Raw genomic sequence first — 11,702 nt, forward strand, 5'->3', positions numbered from 1 at the left:
CTCTGTGAGCATTGGCACCCTCAGGGCATGCTGTGAACAGGGCACTCTCCCAACACCATGTCCTGGTGCAGTGAGCCGAAGGGGAGCTGCTTTCTCATGTGCAATTTGTTCCAACCAAAGCTTTTTTGATTACCCATGTGTCGCTTCCACAAACACTGATTCCATGGAGAAATTGAAGTCCAAAATCTATATGAATACCGTCTTCAAATCTACATAAAGATAGTACTATAATTTCACTGGAGTTTGCTGTAGTGATTTACAGTGCCGCCAGCTTGCTTGGTGGAATTGCTATTTCTTGATTGTGTAGGAAAGGGAACATGCTGGTTTTTAAAGTATAACTGAATCCCATCACAAACTGCACTCAGACCTGACCTTTTACATGAACATGCCCCTGAGCTTCGGAGTTTAAATTGGCAAAGGAAGAGCAGCTGGGCTGACAAATATGTCAGCTTGTGCCCGATTTCCCCCACCCTGGCCCTAATAAAGAACAAGATACAAGGAATAAAACAGCTGTTTGCTGTGTGGCAGGGGATGGAGACAGCAATGAAACATGATGCGGAATAAAAGTCAGCTGCAACTTGGCAACTTCCATTTCCTCATAGCAAAGAAGATGACTTAGACTGTATTCAGAATTGTGATACTGTAGGTACAGAGTGATATGAACAATTTTTACAGGCTGTGGTTTTAGACTTGACAAATTGGCATTTTGACTGATAGAAACTGTGTTTGATCATTAATTGCTTCTTCTGAGTGTTGTTGAGGTTTTATTATTGTTGTTTATCCAAGCTGGTATCTAGCAACAAAGACAAACATTTTAAAGGCAGCTAAAAACTGAACTTAAAAGTAAACACAGTTTTCTCTACAAAGACTGCAGAGCTAATAGCTTGTACAAACATTCACAATGACAGCAACACTCAGAAATTTGCTGGTTGGATTTAAAAGTGTCCTTGACCTCCCCAGCAGGGTTCTGAGGCCAGCAGGGTCACAAAAAGAAACTATTTGCTTCAAGTTTGACTTACACACGTTTGGACAAGTGCAATATTCTGTTTCCTGTACTAGAAGAAAAGGTGTTGAAGTGGTGCCAGTATAAAAGAAACTGTCGCTTTTAAAAGGCAGCACAGCAAGCTCCGGGCTGTCCCGTATGGGGGATTTAATTACATGACTGATCAAATTGCTCCTAAGGTTTTTTGTATATAAATGTTCTGTTATTTGTAGATCAAGAGCTCCTTGTTATAGTACTTGAGTGTTGGGGAAGCCATGGGATGGGGGCCTCCAAAACCAAACCTGCTCTCAGGTGTATAAATATGTTAATTGTCAAAGGTTTGGTTGAAGATAGTAATAATAAAGGGGAAAAAACAGTTCATACTGAATTGTATTCAGCAAGGGTGCTGGGTGGTCTGGAATGAGTTGGGGTGGGATGGGGTGGGGAGGAGAGTTGTGTACCTCCTTTCCCAGCTTCCTTCATGCAGAAGAGGAAAATAGCTAATGGTGTTAGCACTTCAGGTGGTCCTTGCTTCAGTGTTGGATGTGGTGAAGGGTCAGGACATGCTGCTGTGTGGAGCTCTCACACCTGCTGGCAGTGAGATCAGGTGCTGACTTCATGGCAGGAATCTTCCATCTCTTCCCAAACTTCTCCCCCGTCCCTTCCTGTTCTGTTCCTGCACCAGCTCTATGACTCACCACCTCATCAGCAAAACTATTTGCCTGACCCTCCTGTGTGGAACTGGCTTGGTTTTAAAAGTCTAGGCAAAAGGTTATTTTTCTTTTGGCTTAGTGCATCCTCACAAATGGCCACCAGCAGGGTTGGTGGTTCAGCTGATGTTTCCGTCGTGGTGGTGTGAAAACACAGACTGGAACCCGCTTGTGTGGGCAGCATCTCTGTCAAGCTGCCTCCACCAGCAGTGGCAATGACTTCTGGGGACACATCTGTTGAGCTGTGGTGAAATGCCTCTGTCTTTCCAGGTACACGGAGAGAATGGCCAAAAGGCGTCAAAGAGGGATCAGCAGCTGGGCCCATTTTAGCCAGTGCTTCAGGGTAGACAAGTTCTTGGTGGAGTAAAACCCTCCCTCAGGGTGATGTACAGCTCCAGAGGAACCAGCCAGCTGGGATCTGAAGCAACCCCAAGCTTGCGTTTGCTTTGGTGTGGAGAAGAGAGGAGCTAGAAACAGCCCACAGTAACTTTGGTCATGCTTTGACCATTTTACTAGGTTTTCAACTCAGCTCAGGTAACAAGTAGCAAGGGCCATCTGAGAGTGTGGTTCACTCTCTGAAGGCAACTGTGCTCCTAAGAGGCATTGTAGGACCTGCCCAGGAGCTGGCAGCCTGACAGTATGGGGGCTGTTCAGCGGAGTTTGCACTTAGTCAACAAGGTTTGCATTCGCCTTGCATCTGTTTCCCTTCCCTCAAATTCCTGTGGACTATGTTTCTCATCTTGTCAAGTTCCTGGGAATGCCAGGGATGGGATGTTCCAGTAGAGCAGCAACAGGGCATACCTGTTGCCTTGGCTCTTCTGTTGGGATGAGCTGGCACCGGGGACCATCTTCTACCTTCCCTTGCCTCAGGAGGTGCCGCTGCCGCTTGGACAGGCCATCTAAGGGCTCCTGTCCCATTTGGGGCACATGAAGGGTAACTGTGCCACTAGCTGGAGAAGGGCCAAAGGCTTCCCTGTGACATGCCTCACCCGATTTTATTTCAGCATCCGTATTACATGCCTATTAATTCCCACAAAAAATGTGGGGTTTTTTAAATTCCTGTTTATTACCACACAGGAGAGGGGCCACATGCTCACTTCAGTTTATTTTCACACTTCTGCCCAATATCTGCTGGGAAGTTTTACTGCTTGCCTGTAGCTAAAAATCTTTGTTGTAAACTTATTATAGTTATTTTTCTCCTCCATATTAAGGCTATACCAAGAAAAGTCAGTAAGAAAATATTTCCAGTTCTGGTTTTCAGGTGTGATGTTTTAAAGATATCATTACAGAATTTAACAAGATGGGTATATGCAGCTTGATTTCCGGTGGAATTACAGAATTATTCAAAAAGATTTTTAAACTATACATAGAAATCTATACCACTGTACTCCAAGGAGATTTATCCCTTAATATTCTGACATAAGAAGTATTAATTTTCAGTATTCAGCTGTTCAAAGTAGCTTGGTTGCTCTTTTATGTACACAGCTTTAGGTTTTGTTTTTTTGTCCTCCCACATCTCTGTTACTGTGCCTGGATTTTTTCTTCCCTGTTTTTGTGGAGAAGTTGCTTGGATCCAGAATTTAACCTTTGACCTGATGCTTCATATATCTGGAAAATGTAACTGTCTGGAAATTTTCCATTTGTTGCTTTTTACTCAAGTACTGAGGTTGAGAAAAGAGGAATAAACAGCCTGCATTAAACCTGTAATCCCTTTCTTTCTGGTTGGAGCCAGCTATGTTCAGATCAGAGAGGAGGTAGCAAGAAGATTTTCGGCCAGATCACTTTCAAACCTGTATAACGGGATTGCTAAGCATTTGCTTAATTCTTTTGTAGGAAGCCAAAAGGATGGAAGTTAAAACATTTTGTTGCAGAGGAGGAGGAAGTTGTGCAGGTGTTCTAATAAGTACTGCATGGTACCAAAATGTAAATAATTAATTTGCAAACACATGCTTGTGGGTATATTGCAAGCATAAGGTCAGGTCCTTATTTTTATTCAGACCTTAAGCAAATCCCTAGTGCATTTTGCCATAAGAAACAGATGAGAAGAGAGGTGGTGTGTTCACAGAGGTATAACTGCAGTGCTTAATGTAGTGTAGAACTCTCCCAGCTCACAGGCCAGTGTAGGTTTAGCAGACAAGAGCTCTGTACAGGTTCCTGCATGAGAAATGTAATTTGGTTAGGCTGGGTAGCCCTGACTAGCTGTATTGCTTGTGGTATTTCCACTGTCTTTACAGAGTGCCCCACAAACATAACTTTGCTTTTTTTCTGTAGAATTAACCCAGTGGGAATGAAAACTATATGGTGAAATAACTCTGAAGCTGCACATTACAAGTGCATTATCTGCATTTGGGTTGCATTAACAAGAGACAACTTGCAGTAACTAATGTGATAATGTGATAGCCTGTAACATGACAAAAAAACCAACAGCACTTAAAGTTGATGTGCTTATTGTGACCACTAAAAAAAAGCACAACAGTTAAGGTAACTCAACAAAGAGGTCCTTTGTGCTTTAGCCCTGTGTCTCAGGCCCTAAAGTTAGCAGTGTTTTATTCACTCTTTCTTTTGTAAGGTAGTAGGAAGCCAAGGTGTGGTCCCCTTTTTGCTTGCTGGGGACAAGTGTCTTGCAGGGCAATGGCTTCCTACCCAACAGACAGCTGAACAAGCTCTTGCAGGCTCTGAACAAGTTAATCCCAGGTGTACAGAGAGAGAGTGAGAGCTGGAATAAATGCATGTGAAGGCAGCACCATTGCTTGTGACTTTGCTTGTGTTCCTCTTTTGAGCACTATAGAAGAGGGCAGTGTGGCTGGGCATCCCTCCGAGCCATGGGTTTTTTTGTCTGAAATGTGGAGCCCTGGGCATCCATGGTATCGCTTTCAGGAGGGGCCTAGTCTCCCCTCCTTCCCTTTGAAGTACCTGTGTAGGAGCACCTGTGCTTTTTGCAGAGTTTAGGCAGGGGCTTGTCACAAGGGCAAAACAGATTATGGCCTTTTGAGCTGAATTTTCCACCCCTTGCAGTGTTTCACTTTCTGCAGCGAGGTAATGTTTTGCTTGCGGTGAGATGGGAGTTACAGGGTTCATCCTCCTGAAGCCCTTTCTAGCCTTGGGCACTGCCGGTCCATGTGTGACTCTGACAACCTGAAAGGCGTTTGTGCCTGTGTCCTGATAGAAACCTGGAGGCATTCAGGCAGTTGTATCCATTCGTGCTGTGGTTATCCCAGGAGGATCCCCTCTGGCTGTTTCAAGGCAGCAGCCAGCATCCCTCTGAAGTAGCCGCTACCCAGCCTGTTTAGCTCATCGCCAGCAGGAGGTCCAATTAACATTTTGCAGTATTGGCAGTTCCATATGGAAACTACCATTCAGCCGCCTACGTTTGAACTTCAACTTTTTCTTTTCATTTAATTAAAACACAATCAAGTCAATTAGCTCATGACAGAGTTTCCCCAAAGTTAAACTCCAGATGTATGGCAAGGCAAAAGCATTCAGATGCCAATTCATTGTGCTGCTCCGAGGTGGATTATAGCTCTCCCATTTGTCAGTTTATCCACTGGGGATTAGTTAAATTTTTCCCTTCCAAGTAGAAAATAAAAAGGGAGAAAGAAAAAAGACTCATCTTTCCATCTGGTTCTGGTCAGGAAAAATCGATACAGCATTAGAGAATTTGAGATATTTAATGAAAAATGACATTGATAGTGTCAGAATGACATTTTACCATGCAGTGTCTTGAATTTTTTTGGTAAGCTCCAGAAATAAGCAGTTTACTGTACTATATAGCAAGTCATATTGTTCTTGTCACTAAATGGGGATAATATGCAGCTGCATAAATGTGTTGATTTTGCTGGCATAAAAACCATGACCTCCAACTCTGTGCCCTTTGGCAAAGACTATAGAAAATCATAACATTGTCAGAAGAGGTTTTGAGGTCTCAGTAAACCAAGATGACTTTTGTAGCACATCCCTGCAGGGTAGCTGGGTGCAGTGAGGATAAGAGAAAAAAATAACTGTACTAGCTAGCTGGTAGCTAATAAGCAGAGAAATCATTCAGTCCCAAATCCCCACATAAGGTAGCGTTGAACTGAGGTCATTGCATCTTCTGTTGTATTTCTCATTTTTTTTATGATTAGATGTGGTAATACCCTGAGTCACTTGTATTCCAACAAAAAGGCTATCCTTGCACAGTTTAAGGGAGATTTGGTGATACCATGGCAATACTGCAAGATACCCAACGCTAGTGAAAGTGTTAGGTGCTAGTACTACCTTAGTACCTTGGTATCAGTGAGGCACTGGTTCTGTGCCCCTTGCCCTCTTGGTCATGTTCCGCAGCGGTGGGGAGGAGAGACTGGAGGCAGACCTTTCCTTCGTTTGGCCTTGCTGTATGACAAGAATCCAGAGCAGAACTGCAATGCGGGTGAGTGGGTCTTGGGAGGCAAGTGGGTGGGAGAAGGGATTGCAACATGAAAGGTGCAGCACCCAGAGGGACGGGGAAATAAAAGAACTTGCCCCTCTGCCAGTACTGTCTTGTACTTAAGAGCCCCGATGTGAGAAAGAGTCCCTTAAATACATATCCTAGTGCTCTAGCAAGATTAAATCAGTTGTGGAGAACAGTGCTGGCAAGGGGAGTAGAGAGACAGAGGAAAGAAAAAACACTTCTGAGTACTCATTCAGAAGGTTTAATAGCATCACAATCACGTAATTTTTTTTTTTTTTAGTATCAGAAAGATTCGAGTGACATTGTACATTCCCATCTGAAGTACAGCGACTGTTTTTCTTGCAGAAGGCCCATTCTCATGGCATCACCCATGATATATATGAATTCCCATGTCTTTGTAAATGACTGAACTTAGTGACCCGAGTACAGCATCACATTCCCCCTGCTGTTCTCTCTCTTGCTTGTGACTGGATGGCCACAGCCTGCTCCTTGTCCAGCCCTGACACATAAAGTGCTTGTAGGATTGTGCTGAAGACTAAATCACTGAAGTGGCCCAAAAGAAATATATCCTTTTAAAAATGGAAAGAGGGCAGAAAGGGGAAGGCATTTTTGGTCTGGATCATTCAGAGATCTGCTTGTGATGAAGCCCAATGAACAGTTGTATTTTTACAACTGAAGGGATGACATTTTTTTAGGGTCAGGAATGAGCAGATGGAAGTACAGAGAAGAAAATTCCTGGACTGCCTTCATCACCAAAGCCACTCTGCTGTGAAAGTCCAGTATAAGATGCTGTTTTACATACAGAGAAGCAGAGTTTTCAGATAGATTTAATGTCATGAATTATGGCATCTGTACCTTCAGAGTTGGGGATTATCTGATCAGGGTTTCTCAGTGCCCCCAATAGCACAACTTTTGACATACACACCTAAATTCTGCCTTATTTATTTTCTTGAATGTAGACCTAAGTGCTTTTTGCTCCAGGATCTCAAGAATCTCAGTGACAAAATAAACTAATTAAACTTCACTTATTAGTATTGATTCCAGTGTACTTGCTATCAGTGTGGAGTGTCTGTAAGGCTAAATTAAAATGATTCATGTTTTTCATATCATGTGTTGTTGGCCACACAACACAATATTCCATTTAAAACACCGTTCAGATAAGAATTATTAAACAGCAATTTTATAAGACATTCCCTACTAGAATACAACAAAGTCTATCTAATAAACTCTTTCGCATTGGGACTAGGTGTAATTGTGGACCAACATGAGAAGGAATCTTAAAACTATTCAGATTTAGTAAAGGATTCTTCTACAGAAAAATCTTTTGAGTATACTCCTACTGTAGCTAGCTACTTAATTACTGAGATTTAACCTTTTGTATATCATCAGTGACTCAAATTACTAGTAGTAAACTACAAGCAAGGAATTTTGATCTGTTAACTATTACAATATGGTTCTGTTAGGAAAAGAATAGCCTAGGGTCATCATGGGTTTTTTTCATTGTATCTCATATTACTCCTAGGATTCAGTCTTGAAGTTAGGCTCTTCTACTGGCTTTCCACTTTCACTGCCAAGAGTAAAAATATACAGAAGTGAAAATACATAACAACATGGCATAAATGTAGGCCTCTTTTTCTGATCATGAACTTTGAGTGAAAGCTTTTAAAAAATGGTCTTATTGCATCCCGGATCGAAAGGCCTGGAACCAGCAGACTCACAGCTGTTTACTTCAAAGAAATTTATATTAGACTTGCTTGAAGTGATCTGATGGGTAGTTTTTTGTTTCATTTTCCTTTTGTAAAGTTTGTAAGTTCTTACCAGAAGAAGGTGTTGGCATGTGTCAGTGCTGACATGAACATCTCAGTGCTGAAGTGTACCATGATCTGGGAAGACTGTGATGAATTCACACACCTGCTTCAGCTGCGCAACATCTCTGGAGATCAGTCACAGCAGAAAAGTGTCTTAACAGGCAGCTACAGAGATCAGTGTTGCTTATTGCAAGTAGCCTTCTTAGGATAAGACATGTTCAGGCATTTCCATCTTTGGGTGTTTATAGGAGAGTCAGGATTATCCATAGACTGATCTAATCTTTGCTGGCTGCTCACAAGCTCAAGGAGAGAATGTTCTTTTTGTATCCATCATCTAGCTCATGGCCTGTGCCAGCCAGCATGGTTTGGCTTCACAGTGTCTCAGTTAGCATTGTTGTTGGTCTTTTACAACAAGATCTCCTCTTCACATGACATGAACACGCGTGGTTCATATAATTATTTATCTTTCTTATGTACACTTTTCATCCTTCAGATGTGAAATCTACACCTAGGGCAAAGGACTGGAATATGTTAACATAAACTGTGCAGGTAGTATAGTCAAAACTCCTAATGTCAAACTTAATGATGTTTATTGAAGGCAATGAAGTGACTCACTGGCTTTTTGAAGATGGTGGGAAGAAGGCAGGACTTCAAGACACTGTACAAATAAAAGAATAATACAAGTGACCAAGCTCCTCTAATCTTGGAAAGCTGTTTCTTTTCATCTCAGTGAATATGTATAAAGTTTATAATGATTAATAGAAGGTACATAAGCTCTATGAGGTGACAAACACACTACTTTATTCTTAAATAGTACATGACATATAAAGCAAATAGTATAAATCTTAAACATAAGTTTTCTGATGAGTGATTCAAAAATGAAGAGTAATAGCTTTTGAATTTTCATTAAATGTCCTGGAATGTCAATGCTCCATTTTATTTTTTTTTCTAGACAGTTTATTAATTGATAAAATGTGCTACCTTATGATTGCTTTTGAATATAAATAAGCCCTTTTTTCCTAGAAATGTTACTTTATGTTAGATTATTTCTCAAATCAATCTATAATGTTTGGCCATGCTTATTCCTCCTTTCCAGATACATATTTGGGCCCTTTTTTCAAATTAAGGAACTGGTACAAAGCCAATGGTGTAGTAAATTCCCACTTATGTGCACTTGTTGAACTCATTTGACAAATCAACTCTTCATCTTTTATTGTCGGAGGGAGTTAGTGTTGAATCCTGTTTTCAAAAGTTGCAGTCTTCCTGAACAGAGTTATTCACCACTAAATGGATCCCTTTTTTCATATGTTAGCTCGTTTGAAGCAGAAATATTTCTTTAGCTAGTGTGAATATCATTATTTCAGAGTTAAGTATTTTCAGCAGAGGGCAGAGCAGGGACTGATACAAATCCTATTTCTATGTGAAGAGCTATTGGAGCCATAATACTCCTCCATTACTGCTGGTAGGCACAGGGTGAGAAAGTCTAGATGAGGCTTTTGTGAAAGTGGTTGCCTGCAATAGACTGGACTCTACGACCCAAGAGGATCCGAAAAAGTCTATGTTCCAGTGTTCATAAAGACCATGCTGTCTATCACCAGGATGCAGACTCTTCACATCAATAACCCAGCCTTTCTCAGCTGTCAGAGACAAGAACATGGGTTTTGTCCCACTGCCTCCAAGGGGCAGGTAGCCTTTCACTCTAATGAGCTGATGGACTGCCTCTGCCAGTGAGATAATGTTTGGCTCCTGTCCCAGGACAAAACTCTTCAGCCAACAGATATTAGTCTCTTTGCTTTAGCACTTCTGATTCTTTGGATTTACTAGCTCAGATTTCACAGAGCAACGGTGTCTTTCCACGTCTCTTAACACCATGGAAATCTTGATTGGAAGGGACCTTGGGAGGTCACTCGATTCAGTCCCTCACTCAGAGTAGGACTGTTACCAACAGTAGGTGAGGTCAGCCCTGGCATGCCTGGCTGAGCCTCCAAAACCTCCCAAGACCTGCTCCAGTGCTGTGCCACCCACCTCCTGGAAGTGGTTTTTTTACATCTCAGCTAACTCTTCTCAGCCGCAAGCTGTGGCCCTTACCCCTTCTTACATTGACTGGAATTGCCAAGATAAATTTAGCTATCTTATCCTTGTAAATACCCTTCAAGTAAATGTACTTCTCCCTTAGATCCACAGTTTCCAGCAGAGGCTTCTGTATTCCATAGAGGATTGCACTCCATAGGCAGTAAGCACAAAAGTGCAATCCCTAATTCCGGGTAAGGCACCTCCCAGGGGTCCTTCTGCTGTCCCATGCCTCTCTCCTTCTGCAGAGCTGCTCGCTGCCTTTGGTGGTCTTCTCATCCCCACCTCTCACCCGCTTCTCAGGGTCTGTAGCATAGCAGCTGGTTCACTTTAAGGGAGTCTTAGCTTAAACCTCCCTAAGATCACACTGCTCTCTAGGGGGTAAAAGTGAGAAAGCTGGGGTTTTGTACTTGTGCAAGGGGTAGACATAGCCCATTCCTTGCTAAAATCTTGTCTTTTTACATTTAAAGTCCATTTGCATGTCTTTCTTTCATCTTGTCTCCATGTTAGAGACCAGAAAATACCTGAGGAAAACACTTAACTAAAAGCTTTAAATTCTGATGCATCTGAATAACAGTAATGTATCCTGGAGAAGTTTTCCATCTCTCTGTTCCATCTCTCTGACAGTATAGAACTTATTACATTTTATGGCATAATTCATATTTACTGATTTAAATGTGTTGCGGTTTAACCCCAGTCAGCAACTAAGTACCACGCAGACACTCACTCACTCCTCCCCCTTCCTAGTGGGATGGGGAGGAGAATCAAAAAAAAAATGCTGCCATTTTCAACACAAATTTCTCTCTGGTTTTAACTTCACAGACTTCAATGAAGTTATACAATGGATCTTTTTTCCCAGTACTTTATTTCAAAAGATTGGAAATAAAGTTTCTTGGACTCTGTTTGCATTACATCAGCTTTCTCACAGAAAAGATGTTTTTGGTTTTTTTTAGCATCCTGGATCAATCTAAAGTCTAGGACAAATATAGGACTCATTAAATGCCATTTGCCTGAGAAACAGAATAATAAGATTGCACCATGATGTTATGTGTCTGAATATGTATCTTTTCAGCAGCTAGGACACAGGACCAAGATTCAGGAAGCCATTTGGCAAACATAAAATTAAGCACTTAACAATTCTGTGCCTCATATTTTCCATCTGTAAAATGGGGACAGTGCTATTTCCTTCTTTGAATAGCACTTTCTGATTTAATGGTCTATGATTATCACTATTACTGTTCAGAGTGGCATCAACTCTGTTCAGAATTGGTTATAATTAGAATGTTTAGATGAATGAAAGCAATTACAGAGCCGTATGCTACAAACATTTAAGCCTGTGATTAATTTTATGTACGTAAGTAATCGTAGTTACTTCAGTGAATCTGCTCACGTGAACAAAATTAAGCACATTTGAAGTGTTTGCAGGACCATGAATGGAAGGCTCTAAGAAACCTCAGTTGTTAAATAGAAGTAAATAATAGTGGACTTCTCAGGGAAATTTCTGGGAAATTTATTTTAACTGCATGCTGTGGCATGTAGTGGAATGAGTCTTAATTTGGTTCACAAAACTCGATGTTACAGCCATTAATGATAAATGTTTGCTTTCATATCACTCAATGTGTTTTTGAAGAAAAGCAATCCTTCTTTAAATTTTGGCTACAGCTCAAAAGCTTATTGTTAAATACGTTTAGTTAATAAGAAGCCTG

General features: G+C 41.4%; 1 protein-coding gene across 4 annotated transcripts in view; it reads left to right on the top strand.

Annotated features, from left to right (window-relative positions):
* The window catches only part of PHACTR2 (phosphatase and actin regulator 2), a 146,657-nt gene that overhangs the window by 81,618 nt on the left and 53,337 nt on the right, over nucleotides 1-11,702 (top strand). The gene's annotated exons all lie outside the window — the stretch shown is intronic.

Source organism: Athene noctua, chromosome 1 (assembly GCF_965140245.1).
Source record: "Athene noctua chromosome 1, bAthNoc1.hap1.1, whole genome shotgun sequence".
Taxonomy (NCBI): domain Eukaryota; kingdom Metazoa; phylum Chordata; class Aves; order Strigiformes; family Strigidae; genus Athene; species Athene noctua.